The sequence below is a fragment of the Lissotriton helveticus genome, chromosome 1_1, assembly GCF_964261635.1.
Source record: "Lissotriton helveticus chromosome 1_1, aLisHel1.1, whole genome shotgun sequence".
NCBI classification, from domain to species: Eukaryota; Metazoa; Chordata; class Amphibia; order Caudata; family Salamandridae; genus Lissotriton; species Lissotriton helveticus.
Window position 1 is genome coordinate 1,165,362,668 of NC_136057.1, and position 17,454 is coordinate 1,165,380,121.

Genomic DNA, 17,454 nt, shown 5'->3' on the forward strand with positions numbered 1-17,454 from the left:
AGCAGTTGCAGCACAGCAGACCAGGGAAGGCAGAAGGGTGTGGCAGTAAAATGGACCATGGAGGACAGGAGGAAGGGGATAGGGGCATGGAATGTGGACAGTCAGGGCGGAGGTGGCAGGGACAGGTTACAGTCATCTGACAATGCTAGGCAGGTGGGAGGGGAGTGTCAGCTCAACAGAACACTCAGAGTAGATAGGAGTGGCATGTCCATGGAACATGGTGTGCAAACAGGATGGGGCAGGGGCATGCACACAGACATTGGATGACAGGGGGAAGGAGAATAGGGGCAGGAAACTAAGCACAGAGGCTAAGCAGGAGGTCAATGATGGGGCATGGGATTGGGCAATGGAGGGCAAGAGGAGTGGACTGGTACATCATGCTAAATGGAGGGCAGTGGCAGCACATCAGACCATGCATGGCAGTAGGGTGGAGGCTAGTCAATGGATTCAGACAACAGAGGATAGGGAGGAGGTGGATGGGGCAGTAAGCTAACTGTTCAGAGAAGGCAGAAAGGCCAGTGGCAGAACAACAGCCACACAGGGCTGTAATAAGGGAGCAGGGACATGGACTTGGGCAATGGATGGCCAGGAGGAGGGACGGCAGGAGCAGCAAGCTTGGGGGGGGAGGCAGCAAATGCCAGGCCCTGCTTCCAACCCCCCACCATCCATTGTGATATACATCTTACTTAACGTAAATTTGCTGAAAAAAACAAATATTACAGGGACGGTATAGTTGACTCAGATTTCACTCATACACAACCAGTGACATTCAGTAGTTATAGTTACCTGAGCTAACTATAACTTACGGCCCGCAATGTACTGCTAATTACCTCAGACATTACATCATTCATGACATGGTCAGTTACAGCACTCATGACATCACTCATGACATCTCAAATGAGCTGTGAATGGAATGGTACTATAATCGCTAGAACTCTATTTTGGGATAGTGTGTGTATATTAACACCCCTTTTTTTCTCTTCTTTCATGTAAGAACCATTATAAAACGCAACGTTTTATAGCCTTTCACTTTAAAGTAATGTGTAGTCCATTGTTTATGTTGATGTTTGCAATCCTAAGTATGTTTATTATGAATAAGTCACATTGACGAACATACAGGGTATGGCGGTCAATGGGCAAGATATGCTGAAACGATATTGCGTGCATATTAATACTTGTTTTCTTTTCTTTATTGCATCACTTCTTGAATTTTCATATCGTGACCATGCCAATATGGCCGCCAGCTTTTTGGTTTAAAGTAATATGTAGTCCTTTGTTAATGTTGGCAACTTTAGGCATGTGTACATTTAAATGAGGATCCTACAATGACGTCTTGAATCATTATCTTGGTTTGGACGAGCCGAAAACAGGTGGATAAAGTCCTTTGCAGATTAAATATTTCCAAACTACAACCTGAGTGCTGATTCCTTCCTTGTAAAACTGAGAGGAGATTAAATACATATTTATAAAATTCACTGATAAAACCACAAGTTTTAGGGACATTATAGTTAGAAATTAGCATTTAAAAAACCTCAGAAATTCACTGAAAAAACCTCAGGTTTCATGGACATCATAGTTAGTTGGACATTTCACTCATACAAAACAAGAGAAATTCGGCTGTTATAGTTAGTTGTGATAACTGTAACTCGCGCCCCCGCAATGAACTGCTGATGACGTCACATATTACATCACTCATGACATGGTCATTGACATCAGTGATGACATCACTGATGACATCATCCACTTGATCATCTGATGCACCTCCTCACACCCTATAATACAGACTACCATTCTCGAAACCATAGACACACCAATACTAGTACAGCTACAATAATCTGTGCACTATGCATGCAGACCTCTAACCAGCTACATACTATTGATACGCTCTTCTAAATACCCAGTTAGTACCTATGAAGTCTAGGAATCCTTCTGTCTGTCCCATGCACTTCTCCATTCACCCATCCAGCACTATCTATGTATCCTATCACTCCACCAATATCTAAGCACTAATAAATTCAGCATGCACGTTCTTTGAAACACTGAAATTACTCCAGTTATTAGTTGTATACTTAAGGAATGTCGTATTGACTAACACAAGAGCAGGTACAATATTTTGTAAATTTTTTGTGTCCAGTTTGAAAAAGCACCGCTTTGTAAATCAATCCAATCCTATGGGGGCGATAATTAATTCTCGGTGGTTTTTCAAACTGGACACAAAAAATTGACATTTCACCCTAGGTTTGGGGTGGTGCCCTTAGGACAGAGGGCACTTGGAACTAGCACGCCAAAACGTTGTGAATACTTTGATTGGTGAAAACACAGGGTTGGTGCCTCTTCTTTTGCTGACAGGTCCACTGTCCGAAGTGCTATTGTATAAACAATATTTTGTACACTATGCATGCACACCTCTAACCAGCTACAAACTTTTGATACGCTCTTCTAAACACACAGTTAGTACCTATGCAGTGTTGTTGTATAGCGTTTTAGGACCCTAGTGTAATTTTCCCGATTCATGCCCTTATATAGGTATAATTCACATTACCCTTATATAAGCATAGAATTCATACCCATATTTAGACATAGCCCATGCAGTCCAAATACAGGCATGGCTACTTTCACCAGTTCCAAACAGCCACAATGATTTCTTAGAAAACTCAGCTTCAGCAGTCAGGGACATCCCCTTTCCTGAATATTGTTTTTTTCAAGAAATCATGGTGTTTTCAAAGAACTACCATTCCCTTGGTGTACTTTGGTGACGGTATTATGTCCGACTTCACGTCAAACCAGGCACCTACAAGGTATAAATATGCCCACACTTGCCCTAGCAAACACACGGTGGTTTGGAGCAGTTGGACTATCTACTTGCCCGACGCAGATCGCTACAGCAAGTGCCGAAGGAAGACGACCCTCCAGCTGACGCACTGGCAGAGAAGCTGCCTTTCTCTTGCTGAGAATCCAGCTCCAGTGTTTCCAAGCTCCCCTTGCGGGGTGTTGGGAAATCGAGCCCCGAGACAGAGATACCAGCCCTTCTTCATTCTAAACCAAGGTACAGAGCTGATTAGAACCTAAGAGAAACCTTGGATAGATTATTGGCAAAGAAACTAAACCTATGGCACACCACACTTACTTCTTCCCTTGTACTAGACTTAGGTTAGGTATATCGGGGTAGGCGTATTTTAGAAGCACCAGTTGAGTACTTGTAGTCTTTGTTATTTATGTATGTATTTTATGGCTTAGAAATCATACCATGCTTTTACAGTATTATTTTATAATACTCTTCTTGCTGTACGCATTATACTTTACAGCCCGTATTACGATTGTAGCAGTTCATTTATTCGGCATGAGAAAGAGGACTGTTCAATAAATACTTTTATTAAAATCGCCTGTCTCCCTATTTCTCTGCACCTCTGAATAAGCGTAGCATGCATGATTGCCTGAGTGAAATATCTATCTATTGTTTCCACGACTCTGAAGATACGTTTTATCTTGAGGAAACAAAGTTGTCATGTTTATGCGGTTGTCAGAAACTAATCCCTTCTTGTGTATTCAAGAAACTTTCTAGTGACCTCTGAGCTAGCTGGCACTCACAATTAAGTCTAATATATTCAATAGAGACCTAGTCGACCTAAGTCCTACGTCACATCTATAGGATATATTATTCCAATGCGCAGAGCTATTGGGAATATAGGAACTACACTACAGTGTAGAAATCCTCCTGTCTTTCCCATGTATTTCATCAATCACCCATCCAGCAATATCTACTTATCCTATTACTCCACCAATACCAAAGCACTTATAAATTCACTATACACTCTGTTTGTAATACTGTAATTATTCTAGTTACTAGTCATGAACTTATGGAATGGCCTAACTACTAACACAAGTACAGCTATAATATTTAGTGCACTATCCAAGCAGACCTACAACTAGCAACATACTATTTATACACTCTTCTAAATACCCAGTTAGTACTCATGCAGTGTAGGAATCATCCAGTCTGTCCCATGCACTTCTTTAACCACTTATCTACCACTATCTACTTATCCTATCTCTCCACCAATACGTAAGCACTTATACATTAAGTGTTCACTCTGGTTGCAGCACTGTCATCATTCCAGTTACTAGTGGTATTCCTATAAAATGACCTAGGCACCAATACAAGTATACATAAAATATTCTGTGCATAATCACTACAAATCTCTAAGCAGATACACACTATTGGTACACTCCATTAAAGACTGAATTAGTACCCATGCAGCGTAGGATACCTCCTGTCAGTCTCATGCAATTCTTCAATCACCCATCCAACACTATGTTCTTATTGTATCAGTCTGCCAATACCTAAGCACTTATGTGGCAGATGTACAAGCACCCTGCGCCACCAGCACATCACTTTTTGTAACATAGTGATGGCGCCAGACACTCCTTCATATTTATAAGGAGAAGAAAAGCCACCCTGCATGGTTTTTCCTCTCCTTGTAAATAGTACCCCTTCATACACAGAACTTTGCATTGAAGGGGCGTTGCATAGGTGTTGCTGTGGGTTTTTCCACTCAACACCTATAGAACAAGACACATCTCCAGATTTATGAGAAATTGTAAATCTGGAGATGTGTGTGAATACCGCGCCATCCTAAAGTTGGTGTAGCAAGGCGCAAACGAGAAGAATTGTTTTCATTTCTCCTCAATTTTTCCTCTTTCAATGCATGCTGCATTCCACAGCATACATTGAAAGAGGAAAACACCTTTACTGATTGTTTTTGTGCAGGAAGGTGTCCCTTTCTGCACAAAAACAATCTTCGCAGGACACAAACACCCTTGCACCATGGCGCAAGGGTCCCTGTGTCACCGCATGGCTGCAGTGCAGAGTGAAGCACAGAGTTGCAACATATTCATATACATATGTCAGATCCCTGTGCTTCGGAAGTGCCGCAGTGCAGTGCAGTGCAGCTAAAGAGCTTGCAGTGTCACACTGCAGTACTTCCTCATAAATCTTCACCTATAAATTCACCATACACTACTAATGCATTCATTCAGTCAATCATGCTGTATACGTATATTCAACCAAACTTTCACACATTACCTTGCAATTATAGTTCTTTCTTTAACCAGATAAGGTAGTTCTAATCAGAACTATTTTTTTTTCTTTTGTATATTTTTAGTTTAACAATTTTGCATTTTTTTGGGTGTTGTTCCAAAAAATAAACCGAAAAAAGAAGGAATAAAACAGGAAACTTTTGGAATTACTTATCATCCCAAAAACAACAGAAAAAATGTAACAACGATGGTTGCGTTGCGCAGCACAAACTGCATCCACCGACTGCTCACCGAAGCATAGAAGTTTCTTACACTTCACGCAGTGTTGCTAGAAAAAGGCAAATTCTGGCCTAATGTCCATTGCAGGTGTTCCTGAGGTCGCTCCAGACGTACTTGCCCCAGCAGGAAAGGGGTTCAAAGCAGCTCGCCTCATTTCCTCCTGAGCAAGATTGGAGGATGTGTGGTCCGGAGATGCTTGTACATAGAAGCAGTGCCACATGAGTATTTATTTTTCACTGTCTCTTGACAGGACTCGGTAACAAATTCTGCATGTCACCTTTCTCGCATTTACTTTCTTCTCACCAGGTGGAAAAATGAAGAATTTCCACACAACAGATTCCGGCCTCTGTGGACATGGTACCTCCTGCAAAAAAATGTCTTCAGAAGATACTTCCTCCTGCTGCTGCTGCTGTCCAGATGCCATTTTAATTTTTTTTTTTAAAACACCCAGAAAACAAGCAAAAAGAATGCTTGTAGAAAAAGAGATGTCTTTTTAAAGATGCTCTAACAAGAATGACTAAAATGGGTTGGTCCTTCAATAGTTACAGTGGGAAATGTTATGAACCAATTAAATCTGTTTTTTATGTCTCTTGGGATCCGCGCACTCTGCGCTCACGAAGCACGCACCCGACGTGACTTCGCAAAAATATATTTAAAATTATATAAGTTTAATAAAAGTACAAATAAATTATTATTATGAATATCTTAGATAATCTCTTGCCCTAATATGTATATGAAAGACACATACATATCATTTTGGAACATAAAAAATGTTTGCGGGAGTCTCGCACCCAGCGCGCCCCAGCACATATATGACGTTGCGCGGCACCCACCACCGCGCAAGCGTCGCATACCGCAATGCGCATGTGTCGCGAATGCGCAGGAGCAGGAGTCGCGGACTGGTCTCATACCAATCGTGCACATCACATAATATTAAATGTACATGATGTAACTGAAAAACACACAGCCGTTGCACACCGTATGCGGATCCTTCACAACTTTTCTAAAATGGCAGCTAGAATCCGCGCACCCACCATGATTTGCACGCTTTGGGTGCGCGACTGCGAAAATGTTTAAAAAGAAAATAATTTAAATATATTAAAATAAATAATAAAACAAAAAAATTAAACAACATTTCAATTTGAATGTAAAAAAATATATTTTTTACTCTTTTCAGAAAGATATATAATGTTATTTAATGAATACAATATTTATAAATGAACAGTTAAAAACTGTAGAAAAGCAGTACAAAAAATAGGTATAACTACTATTCCACTTAAAAATTAGCATTCAAAAAACCTTTGAAATTCACTGAAAAAAACTGGTTTCAGAGACATTATAGTTAGAAATTAGCATTTAAAAAAGCTTTGAAATTCACTAAAAAACCATAGGTTCCAGAGACGTTATATTTAGAAATTAGCTTTTAAAAAAACGTAGAAATTCACTGAAAAAAACATAGATTTCGGGGGTGTTATGGTTAGCTGGACATTTCAGTAATTTATCACTAGATACTAAAGTAACTCAGTCGTGCTTTTCTCAGTGACCCCTTTTTCCATAATACTCCATAGACGTCTGGAGTGGGTAAAAGGATAATATCCACCATAGCTGAGTAGGACGAAAAAATCCTACGTATTCGTTTTTGGTTTATTCAACGTTGAAGGATACAGTGTTCCAAAATATTATGCACATAATCTTTGTATCCTTGAAACTTGCTCTGCAAACTTTCAGTCAACAAAATGTCCCTCGAGAATAATACCGAGGCCGGTGGAGCTACAGGCGACAACTCCGTACGAACTTTAAACTTTACAGGTCTCCAAGAGACCGACGAAGATGCTATAAGCATTCCATAAAATTTAAAGAAAGTCATCACTATAAAACTCATACGAAATGGCCTATCAGCAAGAGGTGGTAGGGTATTTTTTGTGATAGAGGCACATGAATATCATTAGACAGAGGTATTCTATTCCAGGATAATCTTCCCTGAAGCAGATCCAAGAACACTAGTGTTTCACTTTTACAAAGAAGATGAACCACCAACGGAATGCATTCCTTTTGAGGATATTAAAATGCCAGTACCTTACCAGGAGCATGCGCTCTGGTTTAAAGGTGCCCTAAAACATATAAATCACATTGCCAGGCTCGGTCCACTAAGTAGACCAGGAGCAACATGGTTAGCTTTAGCCAACTAGAGACCTGACCCTTACATTGAAGCAATGTCAGGCGATGAATCATATAGTTAAAGGGCTTTAATAAAAACACTCCTACTCCTCCTAAATAGAAGTGTGAAAATAGTAAACAAACTTCTAAAGAGAAGCGTTCTCAATCCCAAGGTAGGTCTCCTCAAAAGGAACCCTCTGAAAGGAAGTATAACCTCAGGAATAGGGATAATTTGAGAAAACCTGATAGATATCAAGATACTGATACACGTTCCTCTCGTATCTTTCAGACTATGTTACAGAAATCCGAAAGAGGAGGACAGTCAGAAAACAAGGAAGAAGGTGTGAAGTCCAAAGACGATCAACACATTCAGAAAAACAAGAAACCTCAATTCACCAAACAGAAGGTAGCAGGTCTAAAAATCGGACATGCCGAGGATCTTGAGGACACAACTCAAGAAAGGTGAATGGGCTCAGACAATGTTGGACAGCGCAGCAGAAGTCACCATAGCTCGCAAGAACTTGAAGGATCATCTGGAGACAGTGGACTTGAATGAATACATTGAAGTTGAAACTGCAGACACCAGAGTTAGTTGTCCACATAGGTTATATAGAATAACACTCCGGATGGAGAGGGACATACCAAGAAAAGTGAGAGCATCTTTTGGGAGCGACTCTCTCAGGGTTATGACATTCTTCTCGCTGAACAAGACTGGCCATCACAATTTGTCAGGGAGTGCCCACATGGCGAAGACATCATTATGCCACCCTTCTCCAACCACATTCCACTTCATTTAAAAGATAACTATGCCAGGAAATGGGCAGTAACCCAAGCTCCAGCATTATATAAAAACCATGTAGGATGGGATGAGGATTCTACTCACCATAAAATCCAGTTGAAAACTCAATCAACTGCACAAAGGCAGTATCTGGTTATACAGGAAGCTAAAAGACAGGTCAGGGAGATATTAGATCAACTTGAATACCAAGGGGTGATTGAAACATGCCCCTCGTCAATGAACTATCTTTTGTTTCCTGTCTCCAAACCAGACAATACGTATCATCTAGTATTGTATTACAGACATCTAAACTCTTATTGCAAAACTTTTGCAGTATAAAATGCACACAGTGCAGCATTAATGAATAACATTGTGCGTAAAAAGTATAATGGTTTCTTCTGTCAAAACATTACACCAGAGAGTAGGTATTTGACTGCTTTCTCAATTATGGGGACACAGCATCACTTCTGTCGTCTCCCACAGGGATTCAAGAATAGTCCTGGGTTATTTTCAGCCACAATAATAGAGTTACTAAAAACATATGATGATGAAGCTCTATCATATGTAGATGACGGTACACAGTCTAAATAGCAAGTTTGTAATATCGACATACAGAAATATCGAGTCTGTAACATCGAAGGTAAAGAATATCGAGGTCAAGAATATTGTTGGACAGAATATCGACCCTAAGGTAAGCAATATCAATTTTTTTTATATCGATGTAAGTAATATTGAAGTCAGAAATATTGATATCAAAAATATATATGTTACTAATTTCGATGTTACTAATATCGATATTTGTATTATTGTTATGTATTTTATTATGTATTTATTATGTATGTGCTATATGTTTTTATTTAGTATTTTACTTATTTTAAATTATATGTGTACTATTTTTATATATTAATAATTATTTTTAAGTCAATTTAATGTTTTAGTACTGGAGCGGGTTGTGGGTTTATAGGGGGAATAGGGTGGGAAGTCATTTAAATATGTTAAATTAATTATTATTTTTTTGGAATTACAGATTAATTTTAATTCATTTTTGCGTTTAAGTTTTGTAGCTGGTAGTGGGTTTATAGGGGAATTGGGTAGGAAATTATTTATTTGCAAGTAATGATATATTTTAATTTATTGATATTAATAATTAGTTCATTTTTAATTAATTATTAATTGGCAATTCATTATTTTAATTGCTAGGTTTTTTTTAATTGGTATTTAATGTTTGTAATTGGTAATTAATGATTTTAATAGGTAATGAATTGTTTAATTGGTAATTAATTTTTTTAATTGGTAATCAATTTTTGTAATTGGTAATTAATGTTTGTAATTGGCAATTAATTTTTTTAATTGGTAATTATTATTTTTAATTGGTAATTAATTTATTTAATTGGTAAGTAATTTTTTTTTAATTGGAAATTATTTTTTAATAATTGATAAATATTGTTTTATACAAAGTACGTTTTGGTATAAAAGATAATTTTATTGTTTAAAGTTTTTTAATTGCTAATCAATTTTTAATAATAAATATGTTTTTTGTTTTGAAAAATATGTTATTCAATATTTATCAGTTGGTAACTAATATTAATTAATTAATATTTATTGGTATTTATTGTTAATTTATTGTTAATTAATTATTCAATTTTAATTATGTTTTCAATAATTATTAATGGGTATTTGTAAATGATGTTTAGTTATTTAAAATTAAAGTTTTTAATTATTTTAAATACAAACATTATTTATGAGTATGTTATATTTAGTTTCTATCCTAGCCAACGCTTTCCCTACTGTTGCACTCTCTGGAGTAGGAATAGTCATTTTTATCCCTACGCTATCCAATGTATTCCCTACTGTTTCACTCTCGGGAGTTGGAATGGGAATTTGTACCCACCCGCTATCCAACGTTTTCGCTACTGTTGCACTCACTGGAGTGGGAATAGTAATGTTTACTAAGAATGGGCTGAAAATTCGTTCCTCTCGCGGAATTTGCAAATTGTGGCAATTTCGCAGTCTGCGAAGCGCCCGAAATTATCAAAGAATTCGAGAAAAGAGGTTTTTTTTGCTTGGTCGTGTTTCAAAAATACAATCTCGCGCGCGCAGCGTTGACTTACCATGATTCTGAGTTCGCCGAGTTGTTTTCCTCCCGGTTTGCGTGTGCTGTGCCATTTTGGATCTGGCTAAGTGATCGCGCAAGAATTTCCGACCGCGAGTACGTCATGGAGTCCCTCCATCTTGCACTGCGAGACTTTCAGAACGCGACTAAGTCATAAGCGCCCGGATCACGCATCGCAAGAGTAAACAGTAGCGAATACGTAGATGCGACACGCAGCTGAAATCCGGCGGGAGATTTGAACAGCTCGCTTTCCCGAAGTCGCAAAAATTGCAATTCTGCACAAGAAATCTATCGCTGGCAGAATAAAACTTCTGAAAATTATGATTTGGATCAGAATAACTCCTCAGATTGACATTTGGCTGCACTTTTTTGGGCAAGGAGGAGGAAGTGCCCCAGAGTCTCCAACTTACTGTTCCTGTCCAGCAGGCTCCTCCCAGTGCTTTGTCCATGTCCTGGTCACTTTTCATTTGGATTCGGAGCTGGAAGGATTACTCTTTGTGGCTGCTGCTGGATATTTGTATTTGAGGACTTTTTGTTTGGATCACTTTTGGATTTGAGATTTTACAAGTAAGTTGGTGTTGTTTGTTTTGAGCATTGCAGTTGCTGCAACTACAATTTAGAAACGTTTTCACAACTTAAAAAAAATATATATTGTCGGTAGCCACAGTATCCAGTAGGCCCAGGGTTATGGGTGCATGATACAACTGTTTCTGTGAGTTTTGTTGAACTTAAATATCATTTACGGCATGGATGGCATGGAATTGAATAGCTCACTGTTATATGTGGAAGTTTTTTTTAATTTTGGGGTGCATGTTAAAGCTACACTAACCAGTAGGCCCAGGGGTAGTCAGTGGTGCATGGACCAAATCTTTCTGTGGGGTCTCTTGAATTAAAACATCATTTAGGGCATGGATGGCATTGGATTGGGGTGATTTTTGTGTGTATTTCGATTTTTTGGGTGTTGTTGGGGCCTGGTCCAGGGCCTGGCCATGTCGGTGGGGGGGCATATTGAGACCAGGCAGTTTTTGCCATAGGCCGGCAAGCTTGCGGGCCAGTAGGCCTAGGGTTGTGAATGGGTGCATGAAACAACTCTCTCTGTGTGGTCTCTCTTCTATTAATTTAAGATTTAAACATCCATTTTTGATTAGAATTGCAATTTTTATTTTGGGTCTTTCCGTTTTCCCGTGTGTTGTGTTAATAATAATAAATGCCTCGTTCAATAGTATTAATTTGAAGTACGACATATGCAACATTTATTTAACTGATGTTCCTCTGGCTTCTTTGCTTTTAGGTGCACAAAGACTGAGAACCAGGAATCATCCTCATCATCATCACTTGTTTTAGTGCCACGAAGAACTCCTGCTGCGGTGTGTGCACAACGTCACGTGTGATGGCCACAGACAACTCTGCAATTCGTGCAACTGCGTCCTGCTGTTCTGACATCTGAAGAAGATGGGCCCAAAAAAAGGTGGCTGTAGCTCCTCTACCAAGAAAGTTGCCAGTGCCACTGCCAGTAAGAAGGAGCAGAAGAAACAAGCGGCACCACTTACCAAGGAGACTAGTGTGCCGACCAACACTTTTTTGGGGGAAAAAAAACTACGCCTGCAGCAGCTGTGTCTGCCGGGGACAAAGCTGGGAGCAGCACCTCCCCTTCATTGGTCTCAGTGCCACCACACAAGTTAGGCCCAACCCCTTGAGAGCCGCAGAGGCAGCCACTTTAATTGCTCTTTCACCATCGACCAGTGATATTGGCGTTGACTCATCGCAAAGTAGCGTCCAATCAACGCAGGGTGTAACTCATCTGACGAGTGTTCAACCACAGCTGCAACGACAACCACAGGTGCAACAAGGAGAGGCGCAAGGAGAGGCGCAAGGAGAGGCGCAAGTAGAGGCGCAAGGAGAGGCACATGGAGTGGCACAAGGAGAGGCACAAGGAGAGGCACATGGAGTGGCACAAGGAGAGGCACAACTGCCCACAATACTTGTTCCTCCAGAAGTAGGGGCACATCAGGAAATCGAGATTCATGCGGAGGTATCAGTCGAGCAAGCCACTCCTGATGATCCATTGTCTTCCAGATCCCCAGCAAGGAAAAGGTCAAGGAGGGCTAGTACAACTTCTTCTTCAAGCCCCCTTCCTTCTGATGATCTAGATCTTGATTGGCAGCCACCAATTCAGTCTCAGAGGGAGGCACGCCATGAGCGGACAAAACTAGGTAAAAGGAAGGTTCCCGCAAGGCTTTCAGTTACGGGTGATGAAGAAGAAGAAGTAGAAGTGGTGTATTCTGCTGCTGATGTACAGTCTGATGATGACGACCTAGTCATCACAGTCGTCACTCCAGCCTCAGTGGGCCTACAGCAGACAGATATTTTTACCCTATCCCAAAATGCTGCTGTGCAGGATGTGTGCGGTGTGGCACTGGTACCACCACCAACACAGATAACTACTACACCAACAAGACCTCCAGCTTCCATATTTTCTCTTCAGAAGGGCCGGCAGGGACGGGACCTCCATCCAGCTCGACCTCCATTACCTCAAGTAGAGGTGCTGTAAGTGCACAACAGAGTCAAATTCCGCCACGCCCATCCTCCACTTCATCTGGCATTGAAAGTGGCACCTCCACCACCCCCCACCAGAAATCTCAACTCCCCAGTTTGGGACTTCTTTAGTATTAGCAAAAAGGTGGATAACCAAGTTATTTGTTCAATTTGTAAACAAGTAGTTAGTCGAGGTAAGCTTTGTACCAACTATGGTACCGGAGGCCAGAGAGGTCATCTCCAAAACCACCACAGCATCCAGTGGGAGGCGCACCTAAGTAAGATCCGGCAAGCCAAAAGTAGAAATCCAAATGTAGCCATTGATATTGCATCTGATGAAGAGGAGCTGATCGTGCAGGGGGGAGGTGAAGAAACAAGAGATATTTTTTTCTGGTACACTATACTCCTGGCAGCAGCACTGCAGTTGTAGTGCCCACACCCTCTACCCCAGCAACATCTAGGTGGCACAGTAAGAGTATGGTAGAGACACCAATGCGAAAAAGAACATCAATGAGCCTAACTGGGTTGAAGAAGTCTGGATCATCATCACATTTGAAAATGGTCCAGACCACCATTAAAAGCATGTTTTGGTCGGAGGCACCATTTGAACGCAACCACCCAACGGCACGTCTGTATAATGCAATGCTGGCTAAAATGTTAGTACTGGACCTTCTCCCTTTTTCTTTCGTGGAAGGGGTGGGTTTTCTAGAATTTGTGGCAACAGACTGCCCTAAATGGAAGGTTCCTAGCTGGACCTATTTTGCCATAGTTGCGGTTCCAGCACTACATTAAGGTGTGCTGGACGTGATTGGGGCAGCTTTGCAGAAGAGTGCTGTTCACACTATCCACCTGACAACATACATGTGGACCAGTTGCCAAGCCGTTGATTACATGTGCGTTACTGCACACTGGGTCACTTTTGCGGGGGTTAGAGAGAAGATTGCTGCAGGTGTTGACAGTGTCACAATTTTTCAAGCTACTCGGTAACATGCTACAGTAGCCATGTTTGCCATGGAGAAATCTCATACTGCAGTAAACATTTTGGAGGAGTTTAAGAGTAAGGTCTTTCAATGGCTGCTGCCAAGAAATCGCATGATTGGTTATGTTTCCACAGATAATGGCAGCATTATAGTTAAGGCCATGTCTGATGGTGGCTATTTCAGAGTGGCATATTTGGTGCACAGCATTAACATTATTATTCAAGATTTCTTGAACAAAGAAAACACAGTCAGCATGTTACTGACCACCTGCCGGAGAATCTGCACACATTTCAGCCATTCTTTTAAGGCCCGGAAGCACCTGAGGATCATTCAACGTAACCGTAGAGTGCCAGTCTGAGTACTCATCCAGGAGGTGGCAACATGTTGGAACTTAACCTTCTACATGCTTGAGCGTCTGTTTGAGCAGTACTTGATAATCAATGAGTATGTCTTTCATGCACTGGATGCTTCTATGAAAGACAGGAGGCTAGAGGTGGAGGAATGGGACCTAGTTAAAAGCCTGAAAGACATGCTTTGGCTTTTTGAGGTGTTCACACGTGAAGTCAGCAGGGAGGACTGTACTTTGGGCAAAGCTATCCCATTGTTGCGTATGCTAGAGCACAAATTGAAGGCGGTGTCTTCAAGGTTCCGAGTTGATGCTGAAAAGCAAGACGCATATCAATTGGCGGAGAGCTTATTAAGCCGCCTTGTTGACAATGCAAGGCTTAAAGCAATACATTCAGAACAACATTACATTTGTGCCACTATTCTGGATCCACGGTACAAAAACGCACTGGCCAGCAATACATTCATTCCTTTTTCTGAAGCAGATGTTTCCAAGTACAAACATTAGCTAGCTCTGTCAGCCACTTGGTTAGAAAAAGAGAGGTAGGAAATTAAAGGAACCACCACATGTACTACTGAAGCAGAAGGCTATCTGGCATCAAGGTCCGGTTCTGTGGCCGAAGGCAGTCACTTTCCCTCAGAGCAGTTACCGACACCAGCAACCGTATCATCATCATCACCTGTACCAGACCCAGCCATAATATTGTTGGAAGCGGATTGGATAACTCATCAAGGGTTTGCTCGTTCTAGTGTTAATGCAAAGGCAACAGATGGTACGCAAAGTGGAGCACCCCTGGAGGACCTTGAGTGGATGGTGCAGGCCTATCTGAACTACCCAACAGAGGTCTTCTTTGATCAGAACACCTTGGTGTATTGGTATGGGAAAAGGGCTTAATAGCCACTGATCACCAAGCTGGCTTTAAATTATTTGGCTTGCCCACTCGCAAGTGTTTCTTCTGAACGTGTTTTCAGGGCTGCTGGCGTCATTGTAACTTCAAAAAGGACCCGTCTCTCACCCAAAAATGTGGAGAGGTTAACAATGATCAAGATGAATCAGCACTTCATACCACCAGATTACAAAATCCGTGTATCCATGCAGGAAGAAGAGGACACCGACTTAGGTGACAGAAATTCTTCTCTGTTAGCTGACCCACTCCCTTTTCAATTCACAGAGTTTGAGGACGAGCTCTACTTCCCTGACACCTAGGCCTGAAATATTTACTTTTTTTTTCATCCTTATTCACTTTTATTTCTGTGTGTCTTTCCTTGTTTTGCAACTTTTAGCACAACAATACTCTAATTACGACAAATCCATCAGCAGCACTGTTTTCGTCTTATTTCCATATTGAAGGTGCCTCTGTCTGCATTCCTGAAGTTCACAAGTTCACAACTCAGTCATGCTCCTCTATCCTCTTCCTCCAGACTCCCCCTATCCATTTCCATGTAGGCAGATGGCTGGATTACGCTGAATCAAGAAACTGTCACTTCGTAGACGAGTCCCCTCAAAAGAAGTGGGACTAGAATGACTGACTATGCTGACTGTTACTTCTGAAATTGACACGAGAGGCTGCCCTGTGGCCCCTCACTTAATAATATGCTGACAAAAAGTAGAACAGGTAATGAATGATGAGATGGCATGCACTGGACAACACTGGGTGTCTGGCTCTCATGAAAGCAATTGCTGTTTGTTTGTTGTGCATGAAATGAATCCTATGTGTTCTGTTATTATTTAATCTTTTACACACTAAGTGTAACTCATCTACTCTGTTTACCTTGTTTAATGCAAATTGTACTTCTACTGCAGGGGCCACTATGTTGCATTTTTTAATATGGAAAATGTCCTTGGACTCACTGTGCGTAGACTGTGACTGCATGAACAACATTGAGTTTGCCAATACCATGATGATGATGAGTCTTGATGATCATCAAAATTACATAATATCTTTACAGCCACTCACTGGGATGGATGGATCATCATTGTCGATTTACGGAAGAACTATGGCCATTTCGTGAGTGGCAAACAGGTAAACAAGTCAACAACAACCACAGCAGAACTACATGTCTGTCTAGTCGTGGTATGGAGAGGTCGAGCCAGTGTAGTGTTATGCCAGGGTCCAGACAGCGGTTCATATAAAATTGTGGCTATGTGGCTTGCTGTCTAGAATTAAATCTGCTTTTCTGTCTGTGTCAAAGAGATATGCTACATGTTCAATCAGTGATGCTGCCTTGACCGTCTGCATGGCCCTGGCCTGCTGTGTGCTAATTATTATCCTTGTAGTGTTATTTTTGCACTACACACCGTACCTTATATTTTTCCTCCGGGGTGTTTTAATATCCCTTTCTGTTTTTCCATCGACAATTACAGGCCGGCACTTACCCTGTGCGATGGGAAAAACATTAACTCAGGCTTACCATAGCAATGCGCAATTCCTCATCCACCAGGCAGGCAGTGGACAGTGTGGTCACCAAGATTGATTGACGGAGCGTCCGATGGAATGGAGGAGTACCGCGAATAAGAGGAATGGCTGGATGCATGCAACTTCCCAATTTGACGAGGACAACTACAACATACAGTTGCAGTATCCACTTCACTTGTCCTTATCTTTTAAATAATGTTATTGTTGTAACCTTCTATGAGTGCGACTCTGTGCGTTTGCTCTCTGCTTCAAATTCATCCCTACAGCTATTTGATAAGTTTCTTTGCTATTTTCAAAACTAATGTAATGTACTACTAAGTGTTTATTCTCTCTGAGGGCAGATAGGCAAGTGAAATTGAGTAATTACCGCAGCCCTGTACTGTCAAATTGTTTAGTACTAGTTAGTATGTTGTAGTAAGTACTACTTTTCAGTAACCTGACCATCCATTCAGCAAACAACTTCATGCACGCACTTCCTTTATGTCCCTTAAAAGATTTATGGATATCTTTGTATACAAAGATTTGTTTTTCTTCATTTGTTGTTTATCCATGCGTTCTGTGTTTTTTTTTCTCTCTCACAAAAACGTTCCCAAAACCCCCCATTCCCATCCATTTTTCAAACCCTAACCCTCTTTCCCCGGGCTGTGTGATTTTCATTGAGGTGTGACTAAATGACACCAATATTTCCACACGCTTGCTGGGGAGGATAAGGTCAAAAGCAACAGAAAATCAATTTCAAGGCAGGTCAAGGAATACGAGGATATATTCTTATTCTGCTTGACACACACCCATGAGTATTTGCAAATCAATTCA